The sequence below is a fragment of the Diorhabda sublineata genome, chromosome 5 (genome assembly GCF_026230105.1).
Source record: "Diorhabda sublineata isolate icDioSubl1.1 chromosome 5, icDioSubl1.1, whole genome shotgun sequence".
Classification (NCBI taxonomy): domain Eukaryota; kingdom Metazoa; phylum Arthropoda; class Insecta; order Coleoptera; family Chrysomelidae; genus Diorhabda; species Diorhabda sublineata.
The window spans coordinates 28,464,605-28,481,163 of record NC_079478.1 but is presented as its reverse complement, the minus strand read 5'-3'; the positions used below and the strand labels follow the sequence as shown (position 1 = coordinate 28,481,163).

Sequence of the window (16,559 nt, the reverse complement as noted above, 5' to 3'; positions counted from 1 at the left end):
TCATGATAATGTTTTGTCATTAACTTTTATTATTCTTGCTACCACACCGTAGAAATATCAGTGAGATATCACTGAAACAAAGAAAGTTATATGAAGCTCTAGTAATAGATTTTGATAATATTTAGGCAGACATTTATATGGAAATAGATTATTATAAGATAGACTATAATAGAGTTAACTCGAGTATGATTTGACTGTTCGGAAACTAACCCGGATCACGTTCACCATTGTTCGGAAACTGATCGAGTTAATCGGGTCTTAGTCATAGGATAGAATCCTTTCTAAGCTAGTAGACCAGTGGGTGAATGCGGCTTTTATACGTTTTGGCTTTACAACAGACTAAACTTTAGTGCAAAATTCATGTGAGTTGTTAAATCGTTGATAACTACTCGTAATTAATAAAAATTATAAAACATTGGAGAACATGTTGATGTTTGACAAGAATTAAACAAGGTTTGGCCCTTAAGGCAGCGGAATGTGATTGGCCGAGAAAGCATAATTCTTACTGTTAGCATCAAACTTACTATCGATATTAACTAGCATAATTAACACCTAATACTTACAGCAGTTATCTAAATGATAAATGAAAATAGGTTAGGTTAGTGTTATTTTTTCTTCTCCTGTTAGAGAAAATATTAAAGAAAGAGCTCAATTGAACCCGACCGGCTGATAGCAATAGCAAACGAGGAGAATAACAAGTTTTTAAATTATTGGCGATTTGAGGAAAATAAAGGGTGGTAATCCGATGCTCTTTCTCCCTCATCCAATGGTACAATTCTACTAAAATGGCACTCTCTCTATATTTAATATCTTCTCTATACTCAAGGCTCGGGCCTTTTCTCACCCTCGTCAAACATCAAAGTGGCGCACTTCTCTCTAAATTCTATGGTGGATCAACTGATTAAAGGCCATTGTTATATTGATCAATTCTAACCGACTACAGTAGGACAAATATTGAAACGTCACTCTTCCAAAATGTAATAATGTGAAGGGAAGAACTACTGACTCATTTAACTTTATCGTGGAACGTTAATAATAAGGTTAGGTCACTCTAATTTTTGAATAGACTCTATTTTTTAAATTCTTCTATCTATTGATACCTCATAATGAGTTGAACTATCAGAAAGAATCGCGATATTGCATTCTATCACCAAAACAAATAACATATACAAGGTGTTTCTAAATTCATGCGACAAAATTCAGGTGATATGAAATTAAGATGTGTCTTTCCTATAACAAAATTTTCATCCTACCCCTTTCCGATATATCTATTTTGAAAGGCAGTCACTAAAGTTGTAAAGTAAAGAAACTTGAAATTTTGTAATTTTCCTGCACTCACAAAAGACTAATTACTGGTATCTTTTCAATATTCCTGTTACGTTATACGAGGGTGGAATTAAAACGTTGTGTCATTCCAAAATATTTTTTATTCTTGAATTTTTCTCTCAAAACCAACAGCTGCAGAGAAAAAAAACATCATAATTTGTAATTTTTTTTATAAATTGAATGGAGAACAGTAAAGAAATAAATGAAATACGGTTCATAATAAATGCTGGAAATGACCCATGATTGTCCTTTGCTAATGCACGAAAACTACAGAGTTCCAAGTTTCTAGCTTTACTGAAATTTTAGAAAAAAATTCTTAGTCATCTCTTGTTACGGGTGATATCTCGAGAAGGAGTAAACTGAGGAAATTTTGTTATAGGATCTACATTTTTTCGATAGTCTGATACTGTCCGGCAAACAATTTTTGGATCTACGGTATTTTTCAAGAAATTACCCTATTAACGAAAATTAATTCAAAACTATACCATTTAATACACTCATTCAATTTATGAATTAAAACCATTGTCGAATTTTAAAAATTAACTAAAATTAAATTACTACTATGTTGCAATTGCGATTAAGTACTTTTCATATTGGTCTTGGTATACTTTGAACTAACGTTTAGTTAGTTTCTTAATGGGTTCTCAATTCTTGAATTGATCTTCGGGATTCCGTCAAAGCTTTTTAGAGACAACGCCTCGATCGGGAGAATTGTAGACTATTGGATGACTATTCAAAACTGGAAAATTGTTATATGATATCCAATTTTCCACTTTTTTAGCCGCTGCGTTTAATATTGTATTAACTTCCACGAAGTGTAAGTTTCTCCACTATACTCTATCGAAAAGAAATGGTAAATCAAAACATCTCACTCACTTTTAAAACGGAAGAAGCTCAAATAAGTTGATATTCAGAATTAGACAATTAAGTGGGAAATTATAAATAAAGATGAGGAAATTCATTTTGTTTTATAGTTTTGGAGATAGTCTTTGATCAAATAAGAAAAGATATCAATTAAAATGAACTTCTTAGATTTAACTACACACATACATTCACAAACACGGGACACTAAATAAAAGCTTGTAAAATAGTTTTTTGAAATATCACCTACCTGGTGGATTTTATAATACGGTGGAAAGTCCATCCAAGAATGCATGTATTTTCGTCTTCACACAATTATTTCTGCTTTTTCCAATAACAAACTGTTCCTTCCTCGTTTTTTGCTTTGGAATCCCATTTCTTTTAATAGATTATAAAATGTTGATCTTTCAACTTCCAGCAAGTCCTTATCTTCGCTAACTACTCTCAGAACTTTATTCACTGTAGGTATCTTATTTTGAAAAAACAAAAAATTGTGCACAATTCTACTGATGGCACTCCTATCGAAATCAGCAATTGAATTATTAATTTTTTTCTTGATGATACTTGGAGGTATTTCCGAAATATTCGCCCTTTTGGAAATAACGTCATCAACAGTTTTGTCATCATTTCCTTTGCATTTCTCTTTTATAAATATTCACAATAATTTGTTTTTCGCTAGCGTTGATATGAAGCTTTTTAGATTATTTCTAGCTTGTGGTATATAATGGTGCCTCTGATTTGGACCAATACGATGCCGCGTCCCATTGCCCTCGAGATGCTCACGTGATGATCATACACTAATCATTGTTTTAGTTTCGGGGACAATAATGTCTGTTGTTTTGTTAACGCTAGTCCATTTTTCTTCGGAATTTTTGTCAGTAAAAGCCTCTCTTTGATTTAATAGACGAACATAAAAAAGAAAATAAATCTACCTTTTATGTTTTAACACTTAGCTTCTTTATCGCTGTGTGACCATTTACTCATGAAAAAAAATTTTTTATGATTGCATAATATTCTTATTAGTTGCAATTACCTCACTGATTTTACAGAATAATCGACTTGACGTTCTTAAGTTGCGGTTGATTTCCATTTCTTGATTTTTGTTATTTTGTATAATTTAACATTGTTATGAACGGTATACCTTGACTAATTAATGCTGTTGACCTTTTAAATGGAAATTAATAATCACTATTCTTGATTCTTCAGAAACAATTTTATACCACGTGCCATTTTTAAAACGCGTGAGCTTCTTAGTAACGTCAAGGTTGAGTTAGGTTAGTACGGACAACTTTGATTTCAGTTTGTCGTGTTTTTCACTTTTTCTATTTTTTCGAAGCATTCTATTGTATCGTCTCCATCATTTGACGTCGTTTATCCGGCAAGGAGGGACATCGGCAGATGATATGTTAGATTGACTCTTCTTCTCCTTTATACAATAGTCACCCCCCATTTCTGGAACCTGGTCCCAACAGTAGAATGTCCATTGATCACTCCAATGGTTTTCTGGATTGATTGTTACGTGAACTTATTACCGTTTTTGTATTTTCTTCATTAATTCTTGTCTAAATCGCTCTGGATATCGTGCAATCACTTTTGTTTCTGTTCATATTTCAACAATTCTATCGATAGTAGCAGTGTTACTGTCTGAGACAGTCTGTCTCTTTGGCAATTTCTCTTCTCGTTACATGTTTAGAAAGAACTCTGCTTTACAGTCTTACAGTCTTTACTTCTTATGACTGCTTCGTTGTAGTCCCCATTTTTTACCAAATATCTTCCTACAAGTACAGAAAGCGTTGATTCCTTTTTTCATTCTTTCCACAGTATTCCTTTTCCATGGAACTTATATATCTTCTTTTGATAGTCGATTCTCATTATGGTTTCGTGAACTTACATTTTTTGGTGAACATAATTAGTTCGGTCTTAGTAGGATTTGACTTCCAGTCTTCTCATGATGTCGCTGATTATTTGTGGTATGGTAACTTCAAATATCATTTCTTTTACAAGCTCATTTTTACTATATTGAAGCCTATAAACAGACCATTCAGCTGTTTGTTGTTGTTTCTTATCTATTGTCGTAAATAATAACCATCTTAATATAAAAACTCTTCAAAAAAACCTCGTCGGCACGATGGTTTGGAAATATGGGCTCATAGTATGACATTTTTTTAAATTTTCAGCGTTATATTGGAAGATGATTATAGTTGTAAATACCTATAAAAATTAGTTTGTTGAAGAATCTCACCTGTAAAAACAATTCAGTTCAGCTCAGATAACAAATAGTTACATAGAAAACGTCAGAAATATTATACATTCAAATTACCAATAAAATTGAGTGTGTATATTGTCGTCATAAAAAAACCGCACATAACACGCGATTCCTAGAAACGATTTGATAAAATATACACAACACACACACACATGAACATAATTCAATGTCATTCAGATTTTCCAAGTTCACGGTTCATTTTGATGTTGTATAATAGGATTCAGTTAATAGCTATTAGATCTCGTATTTTAAACGGATTAACAATAATTAAATTAATAATAACTTAAATGAATATGTATGTAAATATATGAGAAAATAAACTCCACAACTTGAAATCATTATTAATAGAAGAAAAGTGGATATTCGTTGATTAACCTAATTCATTCGAGCGACACAGACGGTTTATTGTGCGTGTACTTGGGACGCCTGCGCAAATTACGTTAGTTATCTCGTTGTTCGCATAAATAGAAAAATACCATATTTGAGACAGATTATGAATAAAAAGATTGAAAGAAATAGAGCCAGAGGCGAAAAAAGTACTAATTGTCAAAAAAATCTAAAATTTAAACAGTAATGATAGAAAGGCAAAGTACAAATTGAACAATCATGGAACAAATTCAAAGTCTGGAGTATCAGCAATTGAAAAAATGTGTTCAGTTCAATCTAGAGTGGAACTATCGCAAACAGGAGATCATTATCCTGTCCGATAGTGAAGCAGCGATTAAAACTCTAAGCTCCAATATCATGAAATCCAAACTCACCTATAAAAATAAAATTACCTTACAATGGATTCCGCGACACACCGGAACGAAAGGAAATATATAGCTGATAAGCTTGCTAAACCGGGGACAGATAAGCTCTTTATGGGACCTGAACCCTTCTGTGGTATCACTTATAGAACAATGGAAAAAGCACGGGAAAAGAAGGTGTATAAGAGCAAAACCAATTATTGGGACAACCTACAGGGGTTGAGATAGGCAAAAACTCTTCTGGGAAAGTATAACCAGAGTAGATCTGCTAAGTAAGAACAATTTATAAATATACTAACGGGAGTTTCATCGTCGCCTCACCAAAAACCTGAAGACGCAGGACCTAGCAGATAATACGACGTGCAGATTTTGTTACACAGGGGACGAAACCTAATCCAAGACGACGCTCGTTAACACACTACTGGTACAAACAAACGGTTCCCCGAACTATTTGAACTTTTGATAATTCGCTGTATAGTCCTGAATTAGCACTCGGCGACTTTCGGTTTTCTATGGAACAGAAAACGTGGCTGTAGTACAACGAAGATCCACAAAAAAACGTAATTACCCATTTGAAATCATTTGCGGTAAAATTTTTATTGAGTTCATCGGAAATCTTGTCCATACGATAAATTTTTTGGTACTATGTTAACAAGTAACCTTAGGCGTTCAGTTCGAAAAACGACCCACGAGAATAGAATGTAAATATGTTACTCTGGATCGTGTATTTATGAAATCTGGTACAATGAATCCTCTTTTTTACAAGCACAGATCCATGGGGGTTATGATCTCCCCCTAAACCCTGACTAATTAACTTGGTTTTTTGTTTCTTATAAAAGGGCTTAAGTAGGAATATGTAAAAGTACGAATTATTTTACACCGTGGATAGGGGAGCGAATACCTCCAAATATTTCGAATATTGAACCAATACCTAATAAAACGAAAATAAAATGCTCAGGAAATTCAAGACTAAGAAGTAGAAGAATCTGACATCGATTACTTAATATAAATGTCAAAAACAACATAATTTATATTTTGTGGGCAAAAGGCTTAAAATGCTATGTCTTTGGGGGAGGAAACGTCCTAATACTAATGACCCCCCTTTGTCAAGACCCTGGATCCGCCCTTGCTTTTTTAGTGTAACCGTCACGCTCACCTTATTTTTTATAATTTTGTTTTTGGTGACCCAGTTTAACATGGCCCGTATTTTTAGGGTTCCACTATCCATGGTCTTCTCAATAATTATTATATAAACTCTGAAGTAATATTTGCTTGAAAGAAGTGGAACCAGTTGTTCGGCTACTGTTGGATAATAATTTCTGATTACTAATTATTGACAGAAGACGTTGTAGTACCTTTAATACGTGTTAACTTATCAACTTCTCGTATTTCTTCTTTTATACTAATGTTAAACTTGATAATGTCCACCATATTTGCCTAAATAATAAATGTAAAAGCAAAAAGTTACATAAAAAATAAAAAAAATGAGAAAGGTTTACAAACTTACTTCAAGGTTTTTGTTACTGTTCTCACGGTCGGATCGTCAATATTCCCATCATGCATGTTTAGTGCAGTCAGTGAAGTTTTTCACCCTCGAATTTTTTGAAACAGAATCGAATTACTTGAAATTTGGCCCATAGTTAGAGAAAAGGTCAATAATCATTAGTTACATAGCGCCGATTGATGCTGTTGGGGATTGACACCCCTTCTCAGGGGTGAAAAATATTTATAAAAAATAACGCCAGAAATCGATAGAGAATTAAATTCTGAAAGAAAATGTTTGAGGAATTTTTTCGAGAAATCAATAGTTTTTTAGTTACTCACAATTGGAAAGTGATTGAAAATTTTGAGTGGAAAAAACCACATTTTCAAAGTATTTTTCACGAATAATATAATATTATATATTATATAATATAATTATTATATATAATATTAAATCTTTTTTTATAAAATGTTCTACGTTATATATAATCTTCAAAAAGTAATTTTTTGTCATTATTTTTTGCATATGGGTTGTTTTTAAGGGTTACATAAAAGGGTTGCAAACATCAAATATACAATAAAATACTTTCGAACACAAAAAACACTATTTAATCTTTGTGCTTGAACAAGATTTTTACAAGTAAAATGATTGAGACTTAACTTTTTCAATTTTTTTCACTTACCTTCACTTACCCCTAAAAAATAAAAATCGACAATCGGACTTTTGATATTGAGCCTAAGACGAAACTTATTCTAAATGTTCATCCAAATCCATTCAGTTTCAAAAAATTCGGTGGTTCCATCTGGTTTCCAGCTTCACTGACTGTACTAGTTCTGAATATAAGATATATAGATCCCGTTGGGTAGATATATATACGTGTACCTCCATTTGCCAATCATTATTATTGTCGTTTACTTATATAATGAAGTACCTCACAACAATAGTTTACATTCAGAAACGTTTGAAGCATACAAATTAAGTTGCTGTAAATAAACATCATTATATTATTTTGTATAGTGAACGAAACAAATCCTAGCGTTATATCCTTGAAAATGGTTTTTTCTTTATACCAGTATCGTTCTGGTACGTTGTACCGTGCGTCGCAATAAGGACGGCTCTCAGCCATACCTCTGAATTATCTAGATCAATTTTTCCATTGATGCAGTGACAATTTAGCATACATATTAAGAATTTTATTCACAAAGGGTTCAAATTAATATCCAAAACCATATATAAGTTGAGTCTCGAGATCTGACAACAATTCGTCCACATTTGCCTTTCATTCAATTTAATTTCAAACCTGAACGTTTGGCTTCTGTTTTTTGCTTTGGTGATCTGATAATATAAATTTTGGTATTTAGTATATTGCTCTTTATTATTTGCATGATACGCTCTATTTCTAGATATTTAAAGTTTTGTACTTCTTTTTGATTATTCTCTTATGTTATATTTCCATTATTTCAGTTCCGCTGTTTCTTAAGATTCCTGCACTAATATTTCTTAGTACGGGCTCTACTGATAGTTGAATGGTGGGTCACCTTGTCTTACTCTTTTATTAATTGGGAATTCTTCAATTTCTCTTTAATAAGTCAGTATACTTGTCTCGTAGTCATCTTCTCAATTTTTTTTCCTGTCCATAGGTCTTTCAGATCATCAACATATTTTTACCCTTGATTCAGTTAAACGCTTGTTGAAAATCAACAAACAGCATTTGTATATTTATCTGGTGTTCATGTATTTTTTCCACTTTATATTTAATTGTTTGTATTGCATCTATTTTGAATTTACCTTGCGCTAAGCGTAATATGTTTTGCTTTACTCGCTAAATCTCTGTATGTAGTTTCGGTACTGTTGTAGATCTCTTTTTGTGTATTGCAACAATTTGTCTACTTACGCATTCATCTGGTTTTTTCTCTCCTCGTGCCTTTTACATATTTTCCAGGTGTTTTCTTCTCTAATAACTTTTATTACTTCATTACCTTGGACATCGTGTTTAACATCAAATAGAATATTAGCTAAAATCATTTTATATACATATTTTTATTTTGACTAAATAATATTGTTTCTGGCTCGTTATATTTTTATTTACATAAAATGCTAAACGTATGCCATCTATCAGTATTTTCCCGTATTTGTGCCAATTCTATTTTAGAAAATCTGTTACCCAGTTCCTGTTTTCTTTTCCTATCGAGGGATCCCTGTTATTCTCGTTTGCGCACTCTCAAATCGACACTTACATAACGCAAATTGAGAACGAACGTTCGACTACAGATTCCACCTGTGCTATTTGACTCTTCGCTATCCCGAGAATAATAATATATCTGTGAGTTCATACTATTATCTAATTTATAATTAAAATTTCTCAATTTGTTGCATGGATTTTGTGAAATTAACGCTTGTGTGGTGATGGTCGAGTCGTTTTTTTATTGTGCAACTGATTGGAACAGCTGAGTCCAAGGGATGTAATTTCCGGGGTTGAGAAAGGTCCACCGTATTTAGAGCACTACCCAAAATAGAATACAAGAAGTATTGTATTATAACGTTTTAATTGGGTTATTTTAGTTATAATATTTGACTTTCTTTATTTTTTAAAAAATCAATTGATATTTCTCTTAACGAAAATCTTGTACAATACTAATTGTCACCGGAGATGTAGGTTCTGATATTATGTACATACAGGTTCAAAGTTTGCTTTTCGAATGTGCCATTTCAAATTGTTTATAAGACATGTTTGTTTTACAACAAAAAAATATTTATTGAATTTATATATAGTTGTTTAAAATTCTGAATACATTTTATAGTAATTTTAGTGATGGATCAGCCCTAAATGTCTAAATTTAAATTACAATAAAAAAGTACGTGTTTCTATACAGAGTGTTTCGACCGACAACGCTCTACCACAGAAGGATCTCAATAAATGATTCATTTTTATATAGGAATGCGAACCCTTACGGGGCCTAGTTGCTGAGGTATAGGGTTTTAAATCAAAAATTTGCCATAAATCAAGAACGGCTTTAATTTTTTTTTTCAAATTTGGTGTCAAATATGCTCTTTAATAAAGTAATATTTTGACTTTGGAAAACTTTACCAAGTGGCGCGCTGATGTCACTTCTATCCCCCCATTTTTTACGCCACTGCAGCAAATTCTTTTTTTAATTTTGTTTTAAATTACCTGTTTATTTTAGTTAAGAAACTAAAAGCCTTTTATAGAGCTAAAATAAACGTTGTTGTAGAAATTTGCCTCTAAACAAAAGTCTGCAAGCACGTAAGTAATTTACAAATTAATTAATTATTCATTTAATTTCGAATAATGATTAAGCATAAGTAGTTCAAAACAAATAAATTATTCATAATCTCAAATGTTCAAACTGTCGCTTATTTTAATACACTTATTACACCGTTTTGTCATTGAAAAACGTGTCTTTGAGAATAAATCAGGATGGGATTGAATTATTTCTGCCACAGCTATTAGATTTTTTTCAGATTCGATGATTGTTTCGTACACTAAGGACTTCATATAGCCCCAGATAAAAAATCTATAGGATTTAAGTCAGCAAAATGAACAGATGCCCATCGTGTTGAAGAGGAAATATTAAATAATATTTTTGAAAGGCAACAAGTACTCGAACTGTAGGTCACGCTTTAAGAGTGGACCATTCTAATGTATGGAAAGTTTTAAAATAACAAGTGTTACATGTTTCAACTCTAGAAATAGTCACGTTTAGGATGAAGAAAATCCACATTTTGTTCGTGAAAGGGGATTTCGGCATAGAAATTCAGTTAATGTGTGGGTGGGTATGGCTGGAAATTGCTTAATCGGGCCTTATATTTTAGCAAATAAATTAAATGAAGCAATTTATACGCGCTTTCTGGAAGAAATGTGGGATGAATTGTTGGATAATAACACATATGTTATCAACACGTAAATAGACGTTTTAGAGAAAAATGGATTGGTCGAGGAGGACCCAATTGTTTGCCTCCAAGATCACCTGACTTATATCCTATCGATTATTTTATATGGGGCTATATAAAGTCCTTAGTGTACGTAACAATAATCGAATCTCAATAAAATCTAATAACTAGAAATCAAGCTGCTGCAGAAATCATTCAATCCCATCCAGATTTATTCTCAAACACACGTTTTTCAATGACAAAACGGTGTTATAAGTATATTAAAGTAAGCTGCCAACAGTTTGAATATTTGAGATTATGAATAATTAATTGATTTGTAAATAACTTACGTGCTTGAAGACTTTTATTTAGAAGCAAATTTCTAAAACACCGTTCATTTTAGCTCTATAAAAGGCTATTAGTTGCTTAACTAAAATAAACAGGTTATTTAAAACAAAACTAAAAAAAGAATTTGCTGCAGTGGCGTAAAAAATAGGGGAATAGAAGTGACAACTAACCTTGACAGCGCGCCACTGGGTAAATTTTACCAAAGTTTGTATAAGTCAAAATATTACTTTATTAAAGAGCATATTTGACACCAAATATGAAAAAAAAATTTAAAGCCGTTCTTGATTTATGGCAAATTTTTAACACCATATATCTCATCAACTAGGCCCCGTAAGGTTTCATATTCCTATATCAATATCAGTTCTTTTAATCATATTCACTTTTAAATCGTTGTAGATATTTCTTTGATATCAATTTTCAATAGAAAATATTTTCGAGCTAATTTTCACATTTATCAATATACAATCTGACATTATATATTGTGAAAGATTTTATATCCTTAATTATCATATTTGAAGTTGTAATATAGGCAGAGAAGCACCTATTAATTAAAATTGTTTATATTTACATTGAAATCTATCCAGAAATTATTAATTACGTTCACTTATGTTTGGATCGTTTTCAATATTTGCCTGTTTCATGTATATGATCATTTCTGCATCAAGGATCTACAATCGAATGGTTTTTCTGCTATTTTGTGGTTTGTTGATGCAATGTGTTTGTAGAGGACAAATTTCTAATTCCGAATTCGTCCAATGTACCCTCGCACATGGGTAAGAATTTTCAATCTGGCGCATCCTTTTCGTGATATTTACCACGAAATAACCTCTAACCTTTGTGGTTTTCTGCGTAATTGTATTTAAAAAACGTGGTAGTTGACTTTATACTTACAAATATCAAGAATAAACCTTTGGCCAGTTAATTAGATACGTTTTATTCTCATAGGTAGTTTTGAATTCAAACTCAAATATGATATTTATTAGTAGTATTGAGATATATGTCCTATTCAAACAGCAACACATTCTTTATAGTTTTTGTTTTTTTATAGTTAATTCTACTGAAATATTTTCATGATGTGCTATGGCTTTTATGTCTTATTCAACTGCTGTTGAGTTTTTTTTAATTGTCAAGTAAAGAATAATGAGATGCTTCTTGTTCTTCTCAATATAATAGTTAACTAATAATCGACACTTAATTGCAATTTAACTAAGAGCTTTCATAATTTGATGAGGAATGGTTTAATCATAATTGAAGGAGGAAAATTAAGCGTTTATAGGACAGTGGTTATAAAAATAATATGTACGGGTGAGGCATAGGAATATTTTTGATAGTTATAAGGAGGGCGATATCTGTTTAGCTAATATGGTAGTTTGAAGGTATGAATGGTGGCATACCCAGTAGGCTCAATTCTCAGGTATTGTGATAATCCGAATAATTATATTTATTAAAATGATTTGATTGCTGTTAAGAAAGTTCTTGCACATATGACAATGAAAGGTGCTGTATATATTGCTGATCAGATTGTGTGTTGTTTGTTATGTGATATTTATCGTTTTTTTTTTCGTGATATTATTATTTGTCAAAGTAATTTCTACTTCATCCAAATACAGAACCTGATAATTGCATAACTCTTATCAGTGAAACTAACAATCAATATTACAAAATTAGTTTGAAACGTTAAATATATTGAAACTCGTTTTGTAGCTTTATTGTGACTATTGGAGGGATCATCTCAAGTGTTTATACTTTTTGAAAAATAATGATTATGAAGAAAACAACGTATACCAATCATGCTACAACAGCGAATGACATTTCAAAATATAGGAAATGCAAATAGTTGCAATTTGTTACAAATATTGGCTATTCGCTAAAAAAATGTAAAAATAAAACATTTTCTTTGTATGAAGAGCTTTAACTCCGATCATTATAAAATAGAAGAAAAAAAAACAAACTTAAATACATTTATATTAGCAGCCAGCTTTTTCAAACCATCCGAAATTTAATATTTCGAATGTTCGTTTCCATTACCTGTGCATTTTTTGACATCAGTCTCCATTTTTAAAATTTATGAGCAGAAAGTAAACGGAGGGAACAAAATCAGGTGAATATGGCGGATGAGGCAATAATAGCGAATGATTGAATATACGGATGATAGAGAAACTTTTGTTCAATAAATGCGGTGATTTTCTATCAATGTATTTTTGTTTCTGGACTATAATGATGTACCCAAAATTTACTGTGACATATCGATTTAAAAAACTTATTTTGAATTACGTTTCAAGATATCCAAACCTTCTGTGACCTTTTGATCAATATCAAGAAATCGCGGCAGCTACCTTGCAGGTAAATTTTTCGTATTTAACCTTTCACGCAAAGTATTGCAAACTCGGTTTAGTTTAAATAAAACTTTTCCTCGTTTTTTGTCATTGCCTTTTCGCTTAAAAATTAATGTTTAATTATGGTTTCATATTTACTAAAAGCGTAAAAACTTTTCTACGAGTATTACATAATTGTCAGATTTATGTAATATTTTGACATCTTGACATCAGTCACATGGCGGAAAGTATGAATCTCTCAAACAGCCTTTAATGTATCATTTGTATGGAAAACGCTAATACACAAATAAAAAGGTAGTATTTGCAGAGACTGTACACTAATAAGGGATTAAGTACGTTGAGTTACAGTGAGTAATGGAAACTCTCTTGCCTATAGAAAAACTGTGATTCATCAAAGTAAGATTTGGTTAATTTTTGTTTATCTACGTTTAATATATTCTAAAAGAAACGGCTTGTCCGGTTTAAGTACGGTAAGAAGGTTTTTAACCTCATCTTTAAATCTACTTGTCGTAAAGTCTGAAAGTTTTATTATGTCACGACTGGATATACAAAATTTGTCGATTTTACTCCCGACCTACGCTCCGTTCAAGCTTTTGCCCCAGGCCATGACCAAGATGATCTCATGGCTAATCCGGATCTGATTTTAAGCACTCTGGCTACCACGTCGTGCTCGAATAGTTGCATTTGCTTTAGACTTCAATATCTACTTAAACTTAGGAAAAACTATTACTAAAATATCTATTCCCGCTAGAAATATTAATTGAAGCGTTGAAATATCAAAGGGAACAAAAATGGAAATAAAATTTATTGACGGAAAATGTTTATTCGTATTTTCACATATAAAAACATAAAAGAACATACATTATTATAACTTATGGATATCTGCTACATAGGTTTTTACAACTATAACTAATAATAATAACCTCAATCGAAAATGACAAATTACAAAAAAACGAAATGAGAGAGGGGTCAAGTGCCTTATACTACATTAAGCAGATTTTGACAAAAAGCTTTGTGTTCCCCTTTTTCTAACTAATCATTGATAACAAATGGTTGTTTTATTATCTGATACTTTATTGTCATCTGGGAGTTTACATAAAACAACGTGAATAAAATCAGTAGGTTGTTTGACTTTTTTGAATATTACAGTCTGTGTCCACAAGAAGTTTGTTTGGTAATAAGGACACCAGGGTGATTTTGATCTATCTTGGGATGGACAACCTTACTGATGTTTATGTTTTTCATGTTAATGATGGTGTCTGCAGCAGACTGAATATTAAAGAATCGGTTACACATTTCAAGTACCTCAAATCTACCTCATTATAACGTCGATCAGGTCATCAGGTACCATTGCCTTGACTTACCTTTTGCGCTTTTCTATTAAAGTTAAGTCGCGGTCACATTGTAGAAAACTGTGACCACTAAATAAAAACTTGTGCTCTATTGTTTCAAATAGTCCACAGCTTATACGGTTTTTGTTCTGAGGAGCACAGTTATCACTCCAAATTATTGAATGGTTTTTATTCGCAATGCCCATATTTAACACCCTTAATAAACATAAGGATATCTCATTACCACCCCTTCCGGCAAATTCCTCATGCCAAAGGCATATATAAGATTTTTTAGTATCAGCAAAATTTACACAGAAGTTGTAACATGATAACTGGCTTAAATAAAACATTTCAGAGTGTGTTAGCGTAGAAACAAACAAAACTTGCTCCATATCTATGGAAATAGTACTAAGCGTACTCTCAGGTTCTTGAGACTGTAAAATGTTTACTTTCATAGCAGAAGTGGAAGTGTCAACTTTTCTGTGGCGCAGCTGCTGCTGTTATTTTGCTTCATCACTACCTACATTTTTATCCTGAATTTCACACTTTAATTGGTCACAAGTTTTGCACGTATCTGTACGTGGCGGCTTAAATGAAAGATTTGGAAAATATTTTAAAAACATGCACCGCAAAACCGATACGTTACAAGACTTTCTGGGTGCCGATCTTTATATGCTTTATGTAAACGAAAAATATTTAAATCCTGGCTTGAAAATTCTCCAGCAGATTTGGCCCGAGAATAGTGAGACTCATCCCGCGGAATATAGTTTACATGTTGCCTTATAAATAAAATATCATCAGTGAACTTACTACCACAAGTACGAGTTATTTTGTCGACAAAGGTTGTTTCTTTTTATTAATAATAGTAAAAAGTCTTTTTCTTGATACTCCAAAAATGTTCATGAAGTTGTTCTTACAAACTTCCACGAGATTTTCAGTACCATTGGGAACAGTATAGTGCATGGTAGCCTGTCTATAACTATCACGAGCAGCATTGTATGTCCCATGTCTACGTTTATTCACTGGTTCCACTTGGATAAGTCCTATCAAAAAGGTTCCTTGAATATTGTGCGGCGTTGAGTGAAACTTGTAAATAGCTCAAGTCTTCAATCAAATAATACAGTTTTGCACTTAAACAGGATCTACAACAGTTGCATATTTTAGTTCATCCCGTTAATTAAGATAATACGGAATTCACTTACCTCTAAACTTGGTTGAGATTTTGCTGGAATTTTCGTATTTTTGCGGGTTTGATATGGTTTTCCAGATAATTTTAGCTTTATGTGAGCCTCTGCCACTGACCCCGTACCTTTTTTTCGTCATCTATTTTCCATATTTCAGGTTATTTTCACTAACGTAATAAAATAATAGCAAAAACACAGCCAATGTTTTTAATTAAATTACTTGTTGCTGCTTGTTTGCAATACATCTAGTCACGTCGTGGCACTTTGCACCCAATACCCAAAGTAAAAGTACTAAATACACCGTTGTCAGATCGCTCTTTTCTTTGGTTGTGCCCAATGATTTTTGGCTACTTTCTATGATTACAACTGAAAATTATCAAAATTGGCATTTGACCTCTTTGATATTTCAACGCTTCAATAGTGGAAAGGAAAAAAAATATTATTCTATACTTCAGGTTAAACGGTGATTGATCACCTTTTAATATGCAAATATGCAGTGTCTGATTCATTACAAATTAATTAGATTGTTGTTTTTGCAAAACAATTAAGAAAACTTGAGTCACCTTATATCAAATATCAAAACAAATGACGTTATGTCTCTGAGAACATCAATCATTCTCGTTACATTTCAATACACATTAACTACAATGGGATCAGGTTCTATTGGTATATATTACAATAAATTAAAACAAAGCGACCGCGACTATACGTATAATACCGGCAATATTGTTTGTATAACTAAGATATTGTATAACACTTTATAAAATAAATCATATGTGACACA

The 16,559-nt window shown here is 32.0% G+C and overlaps 1 protein-coding gene and 2 long non-coding RNA genes across 3 annotated transcripts in view; 1 reads left to right on the top strand and 2 right to left on the bottom strand.

Annotated features, from left to right (window-relative positions):
- The window catches only part of LOC130443870 (DNA-directed RNA polymerases I, II, and III subunit RPABC3), a 173,314-nt gene that overhangs the window by 113,014 nt on the left and 43,741 nt on the right, over positions 1 to 16,559 (top strand). The gene's annotated exons all lie outside the window — the stretch shown is intronic.
- On the bottom strand, positions 3,285 to 7,150 carry LOC130443872 (uncharacterized). Its single transcript, XR_008909895.1, has 2 exons — positions 6,710 to 7,150; positions 3,285 to 6,639 (listed from the first exon to the last, which is right to left on the bottom strand). It is a non-coding gene; the product is annotated as an uncharacterized LOC130443872 (long non-coding RNA).
- LOC130443873 (uncharacterized) lies at positions 14,064 to 16,228 on the bottom strand. The gene is made up of 2 exons (XR_008909896.1): positions 15,794 to 16,228; positions 14,064 to 15,733 (listed from the first exon to the last, which is right to left on the bottom strand). It is a non-coding gene; the product is annotated as an uncharacterized LOC130443873 (long non-coding RNA).